Source organism: Ornithodoros turicata, chromosome 1 (assembly GCF_037126465.1).
Source record: "Ornithodoros turicata isolate Travis chromosome 1, ASM3712646v1, whole genome shotgun sequence".
Classification (NCBI taxonomy): Eukaryota; Metazoa; Arthropoda; class Arachnida; order Ixodida; family Argasidae; genus Ornithodoros; species Ornithodoros turicata.
The window spans coordinates 113493994-113504248 of NC_088201.1; the positions used below are offsets into that span (position 1 = coordinate 113493994).

At 42.1% G+C, this 10255-nt stretch overlaps 2 long non-coding RNA genes across 2 annotated transcripts; both read left to right on the forward strand.

Moving 5' to 3' along the window:
- The first annotated feature begins 2896 nt into the window (after positions 1–2896).
- On the forward strand, positions 2897–3675 carry LOC135368100 (uncharacterized). The gene is made up of 3 exons (XR_010414675.1): positions 2897–2966; positions 3351–3431; positions 3509–3675. It is a non-coding gene; the product is annotated as an uncharacterized LOC135368100 (long non-coding RNA).
- A 1984-nt stretch (positions 3676–5659) lies between these two features.
- On the forward strand, positions 5660–9532 carry LOC135368105 (uncharacterized). Its single transcript, XR_010414676.1, has 3 exons — positions 5660–6187; positions 6671–6753; positions 9193–9532. It is a non-coding gene; the product is annotated as an uncharacterized LOC135368105 (long non-coding RNA).
- The last annotated feature ends 723 nt before the right edge of the window (positions 9533–10255 follow it).

A 10255-nucleotide genomic window follows, 5' to 3' on the forward strand; every position in this document is an offset into this window, starting at 1 on the left:
TCATGTGGTAGAATGGTCACGTGGTGTCGTCCGGCCAGCCATGTGTAGTTGGTTGTGAACTTGTACGCGTGGGGGACTTTTTCCGGAAGCCCTTTCCCTCCTCCTTAATCGGAGCTGCTGTTGTGTCAAGGATCAATGATGTGCGTGTCTGGCCACTCGAAAATCCCACAAAAGTTGTCTGCTTGCCTCATGCCACTGGAACGATTGTTGTGCCCTTGCTGCATACAGAGTATAGTAGCTTGGTACATACTCATAGTCACAATGATGCAGCTGTTACAGCATCGGAAATAGAGAGGTGTAGTGATGCATTTTGGACATCCAGTAGGTTTGCCGTGGCTCCAGTCAAGTGTATTTCCTGAATCTCCACTATGAAACGTGATTTTCTTGATTTTTTTCTTACATTGAATCCGTTGTCTACTTTCGAATGTTGAAGCTTTTTCCTTCCCGGATAGTTGCTGGTTCTACACAGCTGTTATCTGTGTAGCTAGTTTGAGCGCAGCTGGTCATGCGAATGAAAAAGATGTGCCAGTTCTGTCTCTATTCTACAATGAAGTCAGACCATGGTTGTGGAGTCTTTGTAAGTGTTCTCGTGAAATGAAGTAGTTTAAAGAAATCATGTGTGCACCATTTGCCAACAGTGTGGAGTGTCCGTTGTTGCTCTTATTGTTTTCACGCTCATTGGACTTATATTCTTGGTCCCCTGTACAATCGCACACTTCATCGAAAAAGATGAAGTGGAAGTCGTTCCATGTAACTGGGTTTCTAGAAACGTGTGCAGTTGGCCTAGGCAGGCCATGAGCAATGTTCACCTCAAGATAAGGAAAGGTTCTCCATCTGGGCTTGACTGCGACGAGTTTGAAGTTGTTGTGAAATGAATTTTTTGTAAGTGTTCGTTTTATAATCATCACCCTCTTTTCTCATGGATAATACCTAACATTTGCAGCATGCTATAAGGATGCCAGGGAGAAGCTTGCAATTTCAGCATTTACGTCTGATCTTGAGACAAATGTGCTCCCGCCAAAGTGGATTCGCCGTCCACCTCGAGTGTTCGGCAGTGAACATGAAGACTACCCGCATATACCAGACACCTTTGTGAAAAGTACAGCGTTGTTCTATCTCAACATCTCTATGTATCTCAATATTGCGAATTGTAACATTATTTTCGTTAACTGTTACATAAATTTAATCTGTAACAGAAGATTATCTAGCAGTGGTTTTTGCTTGGGAGCTCAATGACCTGGCGTACCACGTGTACGACATCTTTTAGGAGTGCAATGCGGTTAGTTAATTATGCGTGATCAAGCGTGTTAATTTTTTTTATTTCCGCACTTTGGAGAAAACAAATAGCAAAATTGGGTTAAATCGTTGCGCAAAGTCATCTCGTTTCTCAAGAATTTCGAAAGAACTTCATACACCAAAGAAACAAAACGACAAACGAAGATGAAACTGCACTCATTGAGCGGAGAAACTAGAAGAGCCACAGTCAGATTGCGGGCTATGACACTACTCACAGTGACAGTCTTAACAGATGCAAGATGGCTGAATGCGGCCAGTGCCGTGCTGTCAAGTGCACCCCAGATTAGCCTACAGTGTCAAGCGCTATAATTTGCAGTGTCATGTGAACCATGTCATATTTTTCGATCAACTGACGATGGCTTTTGCACTTTCTATATGGACAGTTTCATCCTACTGTTTTCTCGTGTCTGCATAACGTGAGAGATTGTGAACTCTTTGGATGAGCATGTTGCGATAGTTTTGGGAAAGGGGATGATTTAAACGAACATTGCCAATTCTGGTACTTAAGGTTTCTAAAAATGCACTAATTAAAAATATTTCTTTATGAACCAAATTACACTCACAAAATACCTTGCACATGTTGTCCGACAGGCCGTAGAACCCACCTCCAGCCTAGGTAACTTTCATCATTTCAGTATAAAAGTTCTGCATCACTTATGAATGTAGCCTTTATGTAGCCTTTTGGCCACCTGACACAATGATTCTGCAGACAATCCACTGAAGAACCCGAAGCATCATGGGCAAAAATTCAGTGAAGCATCAGTCAGCAACGGTGCGTATCATTTACCTTCAGTTGGAGTTAACACTGAGTCATTATACCATTAGAGAAACAGCGAGCTGTAGTGATGTCAAATGATTCAATGCAAAATGTTTGATAGGTTATTGATGATGACCAACTGATAGATTAGTTGGTGCATATGCTTATACCTTGCAGTCCAGCACACAGTTACGTCGCCACGTGTGTCATGTATTACAAGCAAAGGTAGGCACTACTAAACTGTCCTGCCCAAAGAGTGAAAACCTATAAATTTTTGCTTTTGCGCGTGCTGCGGGCAGAAGTCACCGTTCTAGTTCACCTTCCAGCTACCAGGCCCTCGGTATGTTTCATGCAGATTTACTTTTATAGTTATGGAATTTTCTAGCATTGAAGTTACTGCCCTATCCCACAGCTTTACTGCTCAGATGTGCGTAAGTATATATTGTGATATGCACCATGCTTCTATATGTCGCCAACTATTTACTAACAAACTTTAAGTCACGGGTTAACCTGGAAAGTTGCAAGATTGGGATGAAATGCAAGTTGTTAAATGGTAATCTCGGAACAGGGGTCTCCTGTACGCGTTTTAAGCAATTTAAGATTATTGTTTTTAGTATGGGGAGCTCCGGGATTTGATCTGAACTAGTGTAGCATTTGGTACGCTAGCAGTGGATACCGATAACTGTCTTCTGATATGCCTGTAAGATCAGAAACATACAGATACTGTGGGTTCTTGGGCCCATTTTTCTTTTTGCATATGTAATATTTATGTAACAACTGTCATAAACTATGAGCAGCCCATTTGCAACCTGAGTTTGGACTCATCACTGCACAAAATTCAATAGGTCATTTTTGCCCCTCTACTGGCACTCAAGGGATTCCTCCCCAGCATCCCGGAATGAACTTCCCTCTGGTAATAATTTTTTGGTTGATTTTTATGTTAAAGTGCAGCCTACGTTTTCGTGCCAGTAATTGCAAGCATTAATTGCCACTTTGATCCTTATTGTTAACGGGCTCATTATTGCTTTCCTCCCAACACCACCAGCAATGGGGTGGAGTATCGCCCCTGGCAATCAAAGTCCCCACTCATTTATTTATTTATTTATTGCAAAATACCCTGCAGCGCCGGGGGGCATTAGAGCAGGGGAATGGGGATATACATCACGAAAAAAAAAAAGGAATACAGAAATCGTGGACAGAATGAAGAAAACACACTAATCTCGCATGGATCTCAATTTAGATAAAAAGACAGAGCCACTCATCATCTTAAAGTTGTTGTTTGATCCCAATTGTCTAGATAATGGAGAAAGGTGCCAACGATCCTTGGAAACTGCTGCTAATTCTGAAAAATCATTTGAAAAGGCACTGCCTAAGCATGGTAGGTGTTTACTGTGCAACATTTATCGTAACTGCATGGTTTTGCTACTTATGTGAATTTATCCCCCCTAATTTCAGCGTCAGGTGCTCAAAAATTCTGCGTTTGACAGTACACCAGCTCAGTGATTTAGTTTGTGGGCTTGTACCACGGGAACTATCTACAACATGTGCCCCATTACTTCTGACTGAGGCACTTCAGACTGTGGAGCAGTTAGAAGGTTTTAAACGGAGCCTGACGCAGCAGAAAGAAGACCAGTTGGTAAGTTCGACTTTGTAGGAAGTTCCCGTTAAGATATCCACTTATAGGAAACATGCTCGGCTAGACCTTTAGCTAGCCGAGTAATGAGCTGGGTAATTCCATTTTAAATCGACCAAGGCCTGCCGATAGCATTCTTTGATTTCAGTGAAAAAAATATATGTCGTAGACGACCTTAAGTGAAGACGAAAGTACGTTCCCGGAGCTTCCTACGATCAACCAGTCCACAGATGGACAGGGGGTAAGGTGGCGCCGTGCCCGTTACGTAATTTTTCTCGCGACTTTGCAGCCTTACTGATGCCATTTCATTCGCATCACAGCCCTCATAGCTAGCACACGTAAAATGTGGGCACTCTAGTATACCTGTACGGAGTGAAAACGGTGTCACTTTATAGGGACGCAGAAGAAAAAAATGCCAAAGTCTGGAGATATGACAAAAATTGCACGCTTCTTAGCCCTTATAGCTCCTCGACGGCAAGTCACATTCATAAATGGAGTATGCTTTTAGTGTACAATCTTTCCTCTATCGTTTAATATACTATAGAAAACCATTCTAACTCGTTTTGTTACCGAAAGAGATGTCAGTAAAGTATGGTGAGAGCAGAAAATTGCCGCTGTGTGGTATGGCATACCTCAGCCCCTGCAATGCTTATTCTAAAAAATTCGCAGTTACTGAAAGACCAACGTATTCCCTAAATCCAGCTGCAAAAATATGTTGCACTATTTTAGTAGCGTGAACGCAGCGCATTTTTCTCTTTGTCCAGGTATCGCCGTTGCGGCCTTCACTCCTGTTCCACTTTCGAGTGACATGCTACAGCGCGTTATCCAATTGACAGGACCTTCGGTCTCCATAATGTTGCATTGATTCCCACCGCTGGCACTTAATTGTGGACATGTCCACGTCGGCATTCTTATTTACGCGCAACCCTTTTATATGCCGTTGCGAGACCAACAGATGGCGTCTGTCTATTATACCGCAGCGACTGAGAGTGGAATACTGACTCTCGATATGTAGCCGAGTATAACAACAATTTGGGCACCAGTTTTGTCAATACTGCACAGGGTGTGTGCTTAAAAAATCTGTACTGGGAAGTGCTACCAAGTGGCACATTGCTGAAAGTGCCGTCTTTATTACAGCTGCAAAAAGAAGTAACAAAAACTGTCCGGCTACATTGCGTAGGTAGCATATGCATTCCCTGAGTCCCGACATTACTTGGTCACTTAGACAGGATTCGGTCAATAAAGAGGAAGGTTGCACCACGCCAGACCAGGTGAACCCTTGTCGTGAGCACGCGTCCTCCATTCTTTTTTATTAACATATGTCACAAATAGATGTCACGCTAACTTCCATCGCAGAAAGGCATGGTACTTATGCAATGTAGGCTGACAGTTTTTTTTTCTTTTCTTTTTTGTTGCTGTAATAAAGACAGCACCTCCAGCAATCAGCCACTGGTAGCGCTTCCCAGTTCAGAATTTAAATTTAATTTAAAAAATTCACACCTTGTGCAGCATTCACGAAACTGTTTCAAAAGTTGTTGCTATACTCACACAGTAAATTTTTTTACACCCAGTTTTGCACCAAATCCGTGTTTTTCTACATAAGCACCCCTTTTTACTCCCTTAGGTGTAATAAAAGGCGTAAAAAACAGCGTAAGAAAAGGTGTTCTGAAAATTACACGGATTTTTACACCTACAGGCAAATCAAATGGTGTTACTAGAGTGTGAAAAAGGGTGTAAACACCAAAACACCCTTGTTACACGATTTTTACTCTTTTTGCGCGAGTTAAGGGTGTTAAAATGGTGTTAAAAGACGTCAATGATGGTTTTGAGAGAAAGGCTATACTACCATCACTGGTGTTTTAGAAGGCACGAAGGAAGCACACACTGATGAGATATAGTGTTTATGACAGGCCAAAGTCAGATGTTTGCAATTAGCTTCGTTTCGTTATTTTTCTTTTTTCCAAGAGGTAAACAGGCGTCGGTTCCCTGGCGGAAAACCCCGCCAGGGGACCGACGCACGTTGGAGTCGGTGGGCGGCAAGCCAAGCCAAGTCAAGGCCGTCGGCGCGGCGTTCGTTTGGGTTCGTCTGGTATGGTGAGGCCGCGTCCGTTACAGTGAGATAGAGCTTGTTTTTCAGCAAAGATGACAGACGTAGCGTGCCTAGTTGTGGTGCTTCATGCGGACATTAGACAAAAGTGCCTGCTTGAAGAGGACACTCCAACTGCTTTGAGGAGTGCTATCTCGGCTTCGAGAATTTTGGCGTCATACGTGAACGCCACTGACAGGATTCAGGTATGTTGCTTCTTGTGCCATACGCTTGAAGTAGAACACAGAACTACACATGCAGAGCGTTGTGATGACTTAGTAACAACATTGCTGTCACCTCTAGGTTCAGGATAGCGACTTCAGTGGGTGTTGAATTCGCGGAGGGCGATGAGATAATGCATACGGCGACAGTACCCGTCTTGCAACCTCACCGTCAGGAACGCTCGAAGGATTCAGTACGTATGAGTCGACTGTTATCCTATCTCTGCAATTTAAGCTATATTGTGATCATATAATAGTAGTGTTGCTCAGACTCTCATGCGTCCTTCGGAGCCCGCTACCATGTGTTGAAATAGCTTGTTTGGAAAATTGAAATTGCGCGTCGTTGTCGTCGCCAATGTCATATTCCTTTTCTCTCGCCACGGCATTGTTCGACATTGTGCAGAAAAGGAATGTCAGGCTCCCTTCTGGTAATTCATGCTGGTAGTTCATGGTGAACAGTAGGATTCAAGGGGAAGACGTCGAGCACTGAAGTGTTGCCTATCAAGCAAATGCTATTGTTTTCTGTTGGAAAATCAGTGTGTATTGGGTACATATCTGCTGTGCTGTGTGCACTTGGTGTTTTCTCGCTGAAAACCGTAAAAATTCAAATTGGGATTATATTTACATGTAAAGTTACTGAAAACAGTAAGTTGTGTTCCCTGTTGGGGCTTTTACAGACCTCCTTGCTGTCCACGCCCTGCGAATACTGGGTTCGTGCGTGAAGGGTTCTGAAGCAATTAAGAACATGTTTGTGCATTATGTAAGTATATTCCACTTATAATCATGATCATAGTCCTGCAATTTGGTAAATTTAGAGAGTACGCAGTGGTACCAGTGAATCTCATGGTAATTGAATTACTGGGTCGTGTAAGAGAATATCTATCACTATTTTTATCGATATTGAAATAGATAAGCTATGTATATAAATATTGACGTTTTGTCGGTCCAGAGACAGATGTCTTAGAGGTAGAAGGTCGATAAGGCATGGTTATGCCCAACTAAGCGCAACGTACAAGTGCAATTTATTTGAAGGCTGATGACGTCGCACAAGTATCTCAAAAGCTGTAGATCTGGTACCGATATTTTTCATTGAATGTCCACTTACATATCGATATACTAACAATTTCCAATATCGATGTTTGATTGTGTTCATCAATATTTTTATCGAATCTCGATAATGATATATGTGGAAATTTTTTTGATATCTTTGCTCCTCTACAGGTTTTCCCGCACATTTTAATCAAAGCGTTACCCAATTTAACCCACTGGTCCACCACATTAATAAAAAACACCAACCAATTTAATCCAAACGCTACCCGATTTAATCCAAGCAACGTGTGTAAATATATTCCTTCATGGAAATAGACATGACTAAGAGTTTTGTGATTATGCCAATGTACCTGATATCCGTTCTGTTAATGTATCCTGAGTTTAACACCTGATCTGTCAACCCCTGGCTTTTGCAGTGTCTTATGACTGCTTTTTGTCGTTATGAGTTTTCATGACTATTTTCAGGATTTGTTCCAATAATTTATTATATCGGATTACTGTTGCTTCAAACAGTGCCATACAGTGTTTTATGACTGTCGACGGTCATATTGACATTCCATGACCATTTCCATGCCATGTGTCATGAATCGATTTTATGGGACTAGCGCTGCGTCGAACAGTGTGATAGTGTTTTATGAGTACCGATGGTCATTATCACATTCCATGACTATTTTCATGATATGTGTACTAAATCAATGTTATGGGACTACCACTCTTTCAAACAGTGCGATACAGTGTTTTATGACTATGGATGGTCATTATCACGTTCCAAAGCTATTTGAATGACATACCATGAATCAATTTTATGGGACTACTGCAGCTCCAAACAGTGTCATATATGTGTTCTGTGACTACTGACGGTCATTATGACATTCCATGACTATTTTCGTATGTGCCGCCACGAATCAGTTTTATGGGACTACTGTTGCTTCAGTGTCATAGCTCTTTTCTGACTATCAATGGTTGTTATGACACTCCATGAGTTTATTCATGAAGTGGGTCATGACTATGCTTTGTCCGAACACCGTTTTCCATGCCGTGTTGTAAGTGTTTTATGACTTCAGACGGCTGTTATGATATTCAGTGGCCATTTTCATGGTTCTGTGTCATGAAACGTCGTTATGGGGCTGTTGCTGCTTCACACAGTGTCATATAGCGTTTATGACTACCAACAGTCATTATGACATTCCATGATATTTTCATAATATCACAATGGCCTGACTCAATGCAACTCAGCTTCTTCAGATCATGTCATGCAGTGTTTTATGACCATCTACTAACATCTTAGTGACCATCGGCAGTCATAAAAAAGTGCGTGACACTGTGTGAAGGAGCAGTATAGCTGCATAGAGTCATGACCCGCATTATGAAAATAGTCATAGAATGTCATAATGGACAACTGTAATCTTAAAACAATATATGGCAGCGTTTGAAGCCGTGGTAGTCCCATAACATTGTTTCATGGTACATATCATGAAAGTACTTATGGAATGTTATAATGACCGTCGATAGTCACAAAACACTGTATGACACTGTTTGAAGCAGCGGTAGTCCCTTAAAAGCAATTCATGGCACCATATCATGAAAATAGTCATAATGACAAAAAGCAGTCATAAACACCGCATAACATGCAAAAACCAGGGGTTGTTGGATCAGTATTCATAAACTTGTGATACATTGGCGTAACCATGAAAGTCTCAGTCATTACAGTTACCATGACGGAATAACACATAATACCTTTACACATGTTGCTCGTATTAGACTACGTAGCGTTTACATTAAATTGGTTGGTGTTTGGATTATTTTGGTTGTCCAATGGATTAACTTGGGTAGCGCTTGGCTGAAAGGGAGAGACCAGTGGATTAAAATGAGCGAGGAAACCTGTAGTAATTACACAACAGTCGTACAAGTATGCAGTTGAGGCAGTGTTTCCATTTGGAAGGCACAGTCTCTTTGCACATGGGAGCTGTATGAACATCTCAGACAACATTTGTCCTAGATGATAACAGTTCTGAAATTGTTATGCAAATTCCCTGAGCAGTGAAAGAAGGACGGGGTCATATATTTGTGTACTACAATTCTATCCAATGTTCAAGGCCACACTATTCACACCATACGCATTCCTAAACCTGTGTTTCCCCTTTCATAGGATACACCTGTGCCGGTGACACCGTGCATCATGTTCACTGGGAGCAGCATTGAAGAAGCGAAGCATATGGACCTCTATGTCGGCGAGTAGCGCCTTCTCAGAACCATCGACCTTGACGAGGGCTTGGCTGCTATTCTCGCAGCTATTGGTTATTTCATATTGTCTACAGTTCAGAGCCGCACCGTACATCTTGAAGCCTGGAAGAGCGGTGCCTGAAAGTGAGTGACTCTCGTGCAAGAAGCCCCGTGGATCAATTTTTTCAACAGTTATGGAAAAGAGCTTGTGAATGCTTCGAACATCTAAAACATTTGCTACTTTAACTGACTTGTAGTGAGCCCTCCATCCCCCCCCCCTGCCCACCTCCCAAACAGGCAGCCATTTCGTCAAGGAATTGGAAATTCTTCGGAGGCACGGGTGTGTTTTTTGGCACTGAACTCTCATAAGCATGGGGGATTACCTTTCTTCTGGCAATGTAGCCATCCATTTGTCAACATACCTGGCACAGCGCATTACATTTAGGGAAATTGTTTTGGGTATTCTGTGCTTCCATTTCTAGTCTTTAGTATGTGCTCTTGTTAAGAGATAGTCTTCTATCCGTTCTCCTTTTTCTTTCTTTTTTTTTGCTTGCCAGAAAAGCTGTTTGCTGGCTGTTTTCATTACCCTTTCGCATCAACGTGCTATATTTGCACTAGCTTCTTATTTGGTGTACTGGATCTGTAGTGGTGCCTTATGTGGATTTAAACATTTAATATGCCTTTTCATCTTATTTTGTGTCTCATTGCTGCTGTTTCAATTAGTTATGTCATCAAGGACTCAGTTCTGCTCTGCCTTCCTTCCACATACTGTGCAGATTGTTCCACTCTGGGCAACGTTATAAGGAATTTAGTTTCACATGTGTACATGCACTTGTACTTCGCCAATAAACATAACTTTGTCGTCATACATTGTTCCAGGCATATTCCTCACATTCAGGCACGCTGTTGAGCTGGTCGGGCTATCCTTCTTTTCCAATCTGCGGAACACCAGTCCTCCAGTGACCTGCCATAATGGCTTTCTATTGCTC